The sequence below is a fragment of the Ammospiza caudacuta genome, chromosome 4 (assembly GCF_027887145.1).
Source record: "Ammospiza caudacuta isolate bAmmCau1 chromosome 4, bAmmCau1.pri, whole genome shotgun sequence".
NCBI classification, from domain to species: Eukaryota; Metazoa; Chordata; class Aves; order Passeriformes; family Passerellidae; genus Ammospiza; species Ammospiza caudacuta.
In genome coordinates this window covers 65,906,215-65,916,281 of record NC_080596.1, presented here as the reverse complement: position 1 = coordinate 65,916,281, position 10,067 = coordinate 65,906,215, and the positions used below count along the sequence as shown (strand labels likewise).

The following is a 10,067-nucleotide window of genomic DNA, read 5'->3' as shown; positions in this document are numbered from 1 at the left end:
TAAAATTGTCCCAAAACTTCCATTTATTTCTTGAAAATAAACTTAGAATATATGAACCGTGCTGATTTCCCATGAGTAACTTTTGTTTTAATTTGGCTTGCATTTATATTTAAGGGAAAGAATAACATAAAATGAACTAATCATTACAAAAATCTATGTTTAATTCTGTATAGTTTTGATTAAAATATGCACTGCATCTTCATGGATTTAAAATACAAAGAATAAACAACTTGATGTCCTAGTTTAAGTTTAAATTCTTCAGCTATATAGACAACAATATTGGCATAACCTTTGGAAAAAAATTCTTTTAAGAGTTGAGAGGAGATGTAACAAAACAAAACAAGATATTTTATTTTACAAATAAATAAGTATGAAATTCAGTAAAATACTAAATCAAAACAGCAGGAGAAATGACTGTTTTTCATTAAGCAACTGAAACTGAGGTGAAATAATCTGAAAACTTAGTTAATGAAATGACATAAATATCTGACAAAATTCAGAGGGCTCAGGTGTGCTTTGTACTGAGCTTGCTGTTCCTAATACAGGAGATATCAGCATTTATAAATATATTCAGTTTCACCAGCTTATGATCAGGTAAACAAACAAAAATAGCTCATTGATTTACAGACACGTCCAGATTTTTAAAACAGGAAATCTGAGTAGCAGGGTGATGGAACAGTTTCTGCCCTAGCTACCACATTAAGCATTTTTTCCTGCTAGTTTAATTATTTTTCTAAAGGAACAAATGGCAGGTTTTGCTGGAGCACCTACCCTAATAAAATCTGACAAGAGTAAAGATCACATACTTTCCTTAGTCCTTGGAAATTTTGTGAAGAATAATAGGTTTACCTGTGTTTACTTGGTGAAGGGGAAGCCAGGATAGATCCGGATAGGAGGGTTAAATGTTCCTCCCAGAGCACACTTGTCTGCCAGTCACTGCAGGTGATCACACCTGAGACAGACACCTCACGTCACCAGCATTTCATTGCACCCACACGTGGAGGGAGACCAAGCAGAGGGAGCTCCCCTGGGCAGCCAAGGCGAGGTGAGGAGTGCTCTTGCCAGCAGACAATAGCAGAGCTGCAGTGGCTGGAAGAGCATTTTTCCCCACCATCCTAAGGGAGTATGTGGAGATAGGGGGATGTACAGGGCTGCCCGCAGTTTAGCAGCAAATCATCACTTGAAACAGAGACAACAGTACAAAAGGTTCCCTTAGCAGGGAAAACTGGGGAATTTAGGGACAGGACCATTCAAAGGCCTCTTCTGCCCTGAGCTGTAAGAAGAAGGACCAGAAATGTCAGCTTTTGTCACATGTATCAGACAATTCCCTATGTGTTGGGAATCTACCCCATAGCAGAGTGAGTGAACTGTTGTCAGATCTTCTCCTGGGAATCCTGCTGACCTAGACAATGTTTTTTCTCAGTGGGAACTGGAGCTTTCATTACAGAACCAAATAGAAAAGAAAACAGATACTGGTTCTTTCTGTCTGAGATGTTTGCTTTATCAAGCCAAAATTTGCAATCAATTTTCACTATGTTAAAGTCACAACTTCATCTGTTTGTCTGTCATAATTTTATCTGCTCAACAGCCAGCTGACCTGTTTAGCATCACCAACATAAGCCGAGGAGGAAAAGTTCTTTGAGAGCTCAAACTAGAAATAGCTCCCACACTGCAATAGCCCACAGTCCCAACTGAGATTTTTTATTTATTCTGTGTTTTGGGTTGGTTTTACTGCAGAACTGTCAACCTTGGGTATGAGAAAACCACTCTACAGGAGTAAGACCGTCAGTAGATGCATACAACCATTCAGCTGAATTAAATTATCCAGTGGTGTGTGGCTGATTTGTAGCAACTAGACCATCATTAGTGCTTTGCAGAGTATTTCATAATTGTCAAAAACATTAGGAGGTAAGGAAATCATATTGACAAGTTTTTCTTTAATAAGATTAATGAAAATAATGAAAGCTACCGGAATCTTCCAATTCAATTTTTCCTACTGGCTGGATTAGGTGAATTTCCATGCAGCTGAACACAAACATTGTAAATTGGGTTTGCATTCAAAAGGTCCCCTGTGCTTTGGAAAGATCTTAATAAAAATCATGGACCTAAGCACGTGGAAATTCCTTAGACAATACAAAGGAGCTGTAGGAAGGATTAGGGAGAAGTGGGGATTAGACACTGTTCTGAGAAGAAAATCTCCAAAAGACAGTAATTTAAGGATCTAAATCAACCAAAGTATTGTGACACTTTAAATCCCACAACTGCTGGAAGGGAGCATATCTAATTTAATCTTTTTCATTCTCTAGGTATCTAGCTTAAAACTTGCACTCTGTCAGACATCCAAAAACCAGCTGCTGCTAAAACTGGGTTTTCAGCAGTTAGGATTTGTCTGTTCTTGAAGGATTGTGTCTGTTTTGTGCTGAGTGTTTTTTTAATTTCTTTTAAAGCATTAATAAATGCTTTGGTTTAAAGTATGATTTATTTATTTATAATGCTAATAAAGAGGTTTGCAAGAATTGAGAATGAATGAAAGTTATTTTACTTTCTGAGACTGAAAGACAAAACCAAGAGAAACTTTGGACATTTGCAAGAAGTGGAAGTTTATAAGTTATTTTATTGCACAACAGTTGATGTTGGAGTGAACTTGGGATCTGGACACTGAACAGGACACTGAAACTCTCCTAATTTAATTCAGTAAGAACCTCAAGCCTCCATCTTTCATCATTTCCAGCAGAGTACTTCCTAAGCCTTGGTTAGTAAAATTGAAATGAAGTAATGCCAAAACCATGCCATGTTTTAATAGAGCAGAAAACACACAATATTTGTAAAGATCTTATGTCTATATTCAAATACCTATTAATCATACTGCATTTAATTAGATACATCCATTAAAGTTGCTAATAAATGAAATTATGCAGTTTTCATTATAAAAGTATGAAATAAGACAATCATTAATTCAGATTTAAATTAATATATACCTGCTAAGAAACTAGCTCTATAGATCTCTTTTCGTACACTAATAAATTGTTGTGGCATGAGGAAATATAAAGACCATCTCTGAATCATTAGTCATTTACTGATTTGTGTTATGACAAACTCTCAAAGGTGATGGTCTGCTGGTATCTATCACCTGTTAGAAGACAGAGGTAGGAAGATTTGGTACTTGGTCTCAATTCAATCCTGAAGTCCTCAGAAAACCCAGAACTGCCATCTAATCTCAAATGCCCTTTACTTAATAGTTTAGCAGTTAGAGATTCTTGCTTTAAATTACACAAACTGCTTTTCCTTCAGAAACCAGAACAGGAGGATCTATTCTTCAAGGTGAAAATGCTGCAGCTTAATGGTACAAGAAGGTTCTCATCTGTGCTTAACGAGTCTTTTGTTTTCATGCCTTTGGCACAATCTCAGTAAAAAGCCCAGAGAAACCCCATGGTTTGAAAGTCTGAGTATTCTTCCAGGAAACAGCAGACAGGGGTTTCATTCTCCTCATGCAGAAGCTTCCTACTTCTTTAAGATGTGCTTCATGTATTAGTTTGCTGTACAAACCTACATTAGAGAAACCCTCTCATTCTTGGCTTTTCCAAAGATAGCAGGTTATCACACTTGCAGGTTACTGCACATGGACCTTGACTGAATTTCTGAGTTCTTCTGCTGAATAACTATGCAGAAGGCGGAATTTTAGAGAGTTTGGCTCTGTGTGAGCAAGCACCCCCTAAGCAAGTTGAATTTGTTGATTTTTTTTATTCTGTATGCGGAAAAGAAATTGCATTGTCTATAAATTTCTGTCTCTCAGACATATAGATATGCTATAGGTATCTCTAAGTAGCCCTCTGCACTCACACCTGGTTTTAAGTTAAATCCCTCATTTTAAAACTGAAATATTTCTGATGTAAGAGTTATGTCATAATGCAAACACAGTGTCTTTTAACAAAATGGTGTGATTTGATTAAATACTTGTAAACCATCAAATTGCATAAATTGAGGCTATTTGGGTCAGACAAATAACTCCTCTTTATCTGTCATTAAAACTACTATTATATTTCTCAAGCATTTCAATGGGAATTAGCAGCCAACACAGGATAAATTTAATTCCAGTATGCTGTTATTCACTAGTGTTTTTGACAAGAAAACAATCATAAGTATTCCTAAAATTAAACATACTGAATATAATCCCAAAATATTCATATTCAAAGATTTTGCTTCATTTTAACCCTAGCATTGTATTAACCGCTTTCACCTTTTTTACATTATTTTCTGTCTTTCATATTTATTTAGGCAACAATTAATCTTCACATTAGCTTGGACTCAGTATATGCAAGGGGATTTTGCCACTTGAGTCCCTGAACTTTGTCTGGCTAACGATGTAGCTCTTAGAACAGCACCAGGAAAACTTATTCTGTTCTATCTAAAATGCTGAAATTCTAAGAAAGAGGCACTCTGGCTCTGGTACTGCTCACTTGGAGAACTGTCTTGGAGTCAACTGTTGTCAAGGAGAGTGCAAACTCGGAGGAATTCCTTTGTCTGCCAGGTTTGCAGGTTTCTTTCTGAGATGTTATCCAATACATCAGCAAAATCTCAGCCAAAAAGGTTTTTTTTGTAAATTTAGACTGCTTCCAAAAGACACTTAGTCTGTTGAATCAATAGCTTCTAGCAGAAACATCTTACCAACCTCACTTGCTTATTGCTGTTTTTAATCATGTAAATTTACAGTTGATCTCTGAGCTTCCCTATATTAATCTTCAGTTTCTAGCTGTTTGGAAACATAGCATTTTATACAAAAATAACAATTATATTTGCATACTTATGTACCCTAAATATATTTTCGTGGCATTTTAGATACTTATTTCATAATTACTTCTTTCCACATATTTTTCAACTGAGTTATTCTGCTTTTCAGTAGTCTCAAGTTGACAAACTGATTAATTGTCAAACACAGGTTTGTAACTTACAAATGAGGTCTATGCTACTGTCAATGGAAACTTTAAAGGCAAATCTAAATAAAAAGCTTGAAAAACCCTGGAACTGGGAATCTTGGCTTTATGACAAAAACATCTAAGAAAGAGCAATGGATGGTCTATGGTATTTTGTATATATGTTGCTTCTTAGCTTGGGTTGTCCTGTTTATAAAATGAGAAACCTAATGATCCATCAATACATCTTGTTCAACAAGCCCTTTTTAAAAACAGAGCAAAGGCTTTTCATTTTCTGTCTGATAAAAACATCCTGGTGGACTCATTGAAACTGCTTTGCCAAGGATATATCAGATACATTCAGGTTATCATCAGAATAATTCCAGCTTTGTGCAAAGAAATTATAGAAGCAGGTATAATCACTTACAGTTTCTAACTCACTAACTCACTGTCAAACTTTAGAGATGCAAAAATCAAAATAGATTTTTCAATCCTGGTTATGAGTTCAAACATTCTGAATACAGATAGCAAATTTATTTAGATTTTATTATCTACTTATAAACGCAGGAAAGAATGAGGATCACATTAATATCCATAACAGAAGAAGCACCATCCTCATCATAAAAAACAATTTTACCATTCCTTATTTTTATTCCAGGATATCCTCTGCATACCTTCATAGCCAAACATTTAGGGCCACAAATCCAATTTATAGCTGTTTGCATCATGTACTAATTATATTTCTGAATATTACCCCCAGGACAGATTTGCACAAAGTGGCTCCTTTTTAGCAAAGAGGAAAATCTGTGACAAAACCATTTGGCAGAAAACTACTTTCTTCCTTCAAGACACCACTGAATAACACAGGAGGGTCCTATGGATTGTTATACAGGGATCACTAAAAAAAATTTAAAAGTTTTTACCAATTTTAAACTCTAAGGAGTAAGGAGCTATACCAGTTTGAAAAGAAAGGGGAAAAGAAAAACAAAGAAGTCTACCTTTTAATTCCATAACTGCCTTTCTTCCACTGAAGCACATTTATATTCATTATTTGCTGCCAAACTTTGATTTGGGATGGTGTTTGTCTTGTAGATCACCTGTGGGAATGAATGGAAGGCGCAAAGACATAGTAAGGGACAAAAGGCATGCAGATGCCTTTGTGATTCTGTGGTAGTTCACTGCTGCTGCAGGTGAGGCAGACAGGCTGCTGGGATTAGATAATCAACAGTTGTCAGCAGGTTCTGCTGGGATTTTCATACCCTATGTCAAATCTGTTATCCTAATCTTGGAAATACCACGGACAGATGATCTGCATCTTCAAAAGTTTTCAAAAAATCTTAAAATGCAGCATTTTATGGCAATTATAAGGATGGACTACCAAGTATATTTCTTCCTTAATGAAATTGGCACAAACCTCCTAGCCTAAGATAAATTGCCCATTTATTTTAAAATCCTTAATAATTTTACTTAATAGAATTCTGGAACTGCCACTGTAAAAGCTTATCTTCTGGTGCACTATTGGCCTCCACTTTGATACACTAGCAGCTTATATTGAAAAGAATAAAGGTCTGGAGCATTAGTGCTCATAAAGGCCACAGCAGAAGCGAATAAAAGCTTCAACATTTATTTTTAAAACCAAGTAAAAGTAAGTTCCCAAAAGCTTTGGCTATTGGTTTAATGAAAGCACATCTTACACTGAAAAATTAATGTTCATTGTCTTACATAGATAAAATGTGACAAACAATCAGAACATATATATAATTAGGATCCTTTCTCACTTAGAACCTTTTAAGTAGAGGTAAAAAACAGTGGCAGCTGAAGATACACCACATTACATGAGATGAAAATTAACGTCTGGAATTATACAGAAAACCTCCACAGGGAAACTCATTCTTAGCCAAAATCTTGTCAAGGTCCCAGCCAACAGAATATAATTTCAAGTCTCAGCCACCCATCATCTAGGTAAAAGAGGTTGGTGGAGGCATAATAACCAACACTTAGATTATTTTCCCAGATCCGAGGGAAATACTAATTTACATTCATGGTGTTGGTATTTAGCAACACAGTGGGTCCTGGTGCTGGGCAATGTTCCCATGCTACTTGGTACACCATTTTCCATTGTGCCAGGCAGACTAACACAGTCCATCACCACAAAATGTGTTCCAATCACTGCAGTAATCCACATGTTAAAGAAACAGAAAAATGTAGAACTTAAATCTCTGAGGACAAGAAGGATCTGGGTTTGAGAAGGGATAACCACCTAACATCCTTCATGTAAATTTCCAATGTTAAAAGTCTTGAAAATCAGACTCTAAAGAGTCTCACTTTGATGCTACAGCACTCTAAGTAACCCATGGAGACAGTAAAAATGTCAACCTTGGAAGCTTTCAATGCTTGACTAGACAAATGATACTACCTCAGGTGGAAATTTGGGCTGCAAGCTCCTTCCAGCCAGCCTCTCTTCAATTCTACAGGATGAATACATTTTAATGTATATTTCATGGGGTAAACTCCTATCACTAACAAATTCAATGTCAAGTCTCTCAAGGATTATTCAAGAGCAAGACTGCATTCTGAGGAAAAGAAAGTATCTTTTAAAATAGATTTCTGGAGTATCTATATGTATTATATATATATATATATTATTTTCCTGGCTGTGAGTAGAAGTCATAGTGTACAAATGGTTTATGCTGATGAAACAAAAATAAACACGCTGCAAAACATTAAAGGATAAAAATATTTTTTATTATTTTATAATTCAATTTTCATTCCACTGAAGTGAGTTGTCTACTTAATCTTTCATTAATTTAATGCTGATAGTGGGCAAATTAAATTCAAATACACCTGCATAAATCATTTTAGCCAACTGAAGCACAAAATCAGCTAGTGGACACAGGTATCAGGTTAACTGATTTTCTATGTTGCAATATATCTTCCTTCATTAGTAAAAAGATATGACTATCCTTGTTGCTGATAAGGTGTTTTAATTGATTTTTATAGCATTCATTTCTGGCAGATTCACTCATTTTTTTTCATTATACAAACTGATGTGAAATTAAACCATGCCCTGAGGAGAGAAAAAGCGTGAATCAATAGTATTGATATTTCATGCAAAAACTTGAAGCTAAGGCTTTTAATGGATTTAAAAATACATTTAGTAAGGTTAGTCCAGAAAATGTTGACAATATGAATGTTAAAGTAAAAGGTTGTGAAGGCTGTTGTGAATAGGATGCCTACAGGATATTTTAATAAATTTTTCCTGAACAGATATTTGCTTTACTTTATAAAGCACAGATGCTTTTGCTGACTTTCTGCCATATAGCCACAAACTCACATATTTCAAGGCCAGACAGAAGGCCCCTATATGACACAGCCATCACACAGTTTTGTCTTAATACCTCAGCATTTTGTTGGTGCCCATTCTACACTGTAGCCACACGACCCAAGAAATGTATTGATAACCTATGATATGGATCAGGGGCAGTGCTGAGCCCAGGGATAGGGAATATATAGTCTAGTTGAAGCTGAGGTAGCCCACAATTCACTTACTATGGCCTGTGGCCATTTTCTTGCTGACTAACAAGAAAAGGAAGAAAATTCCTTTTGTGTGTGGCCCACCAAATGTGTTTGAAAGGCCCATTTGAGTAAGGGTAATTGAGACTGTAGAATATTACTTTGCCATCTCTCCTGAACAGACACATACCAAGACTTACACTTGGCACCTCCATTTGAAATTTTTTGAGCAATATTCTCTGTTTCCAGTAGAAGAATTTTTAAATAGTATAAAATACCTGAGTATGGAACTGGACTACAGAGATGAAGAGAACAATCACATTATTTGGCATTAAAATTATTTAGAAAGTCAATTTATGCTGTATAGTGAGTATTTAAAGTGTGATTTAGCAGAGTATTTTAACCTTACAGTGGAATCTCTGACACAGATGTCACGTAGTGTCGGTCTAGCTTGAGCAGCCTTGCAGACTCTGTTCTGCTGGGCTGTGCTGATGTCGCCCACAAGTCAAGCACCTGCACAGACACTCACTCACTCCCTCTCCTCTGGGGAGAAATTAGGAGGAGGGAGAGAAGGTTTATGTGAGAGTTCAACAAGTGAAGCAAAAGCTGCATGCACAAGCAAAGAAGACTAAGGAATTGATTCCCTACTTCCATGGGTAGGCAAATGTCCAGACACTTCCTAGCAAGCAGGGCTTCACCATGCCTAATAACTTAGAAAGACAAATGCTATAACCATAAATGTTCCCCTTTCCTTCTCCGTTCCCCAGCTTTTATGGCAGAGTATATCATGCCTTTGCTCAATTCAGCTCAGCCATCTCAACAGTGTTCACCCAACCCAGCTCACTGGCTGGGAGCAGTGGCATAATGAGAAAAATTAAAAACCTCCAGGCTGTGCCAGCACTGCTCAAGAGCAGCCAAGTCACCAGGGCATATTCAACATTTTTACCTACAAATGTGTATCGCAGCACCACAACACTGTTGTCATCATATTGCAAAGCTCTCATACCTTCACAGTGATTTCTCACAGTACAGACTCCTTCTCCTTCACAGCCTCCAACTCCCTTCACAGCACAGACAACAAAGACCAACTCTCTCCTCACCCAGCTAACCCACTCTTTTGTAGCACTCATCTCCTTATTGGACACAGCTGTGGCCTATTAAGGGCAGGGCTGCTCCTAATCTTTGGTGATTAGTACAGCTGCAACTCCTCAGGTGTGAGACTACCTTCTGCACCATCTTTATTTTCTTACATTCTATCCCTCCACACAAAACTGTTGTGAAGAAAGCTAACTTTAGTCCTGAGGCAGAACACCTATCCATATAAAAAGATGGCAGTGATTCCTCCCAGAAAATCTTGGCAATAAACTAGATAGACATGGAGAGGCTTCCAGACAGGAGCAACCACGTATCAGCTGGAGAAGGTGACACAGTGCAGTTCTGTCACCGTGACAGCTTCTGGCCCATTGCCAGCAGAGCTCCCAGCCCTTTGAAAGCACTGCAACACTGCTGCTGTTCTGCACTTTGATAGGGCTTTTAAAATAGTTGAGAACTATTATAAAGTCATGTGCAGCTCTTCTACTCCTGCCATGCTTTGAAGTCTGATCCTTGTTCTCGCTCCAGCCTGAATTCAATGGCAAAGTGCTG

At 37.0% G+C, this 10,067-nt stretch overlaps 1 long non-coding RNA gene across 1 annotated transcript; it reads right to left on the bottom strand.

Annotated features, from left to right (window-relative positions):
- Positions 1-2,920: 2,920 nt before the first annotated feature.
- Positions 2,921-9,485, bottom strand: LOC131557209 (uncharacterized). Its single transcript, XR_009274710.1, has 3 exons — positions 9,430-9,485; positions 5,909-6,007; positions 2,921-3,546 (listed from the first exon to the last, which is right to left on the bottom strand). It is a non-coding gene; the product is annotated as an uncharacterized LOC131557209 (long non-coding RNA).
- Between the last annotated feature and the right edge of the window lie 582 nt (positions 9,486-10,067).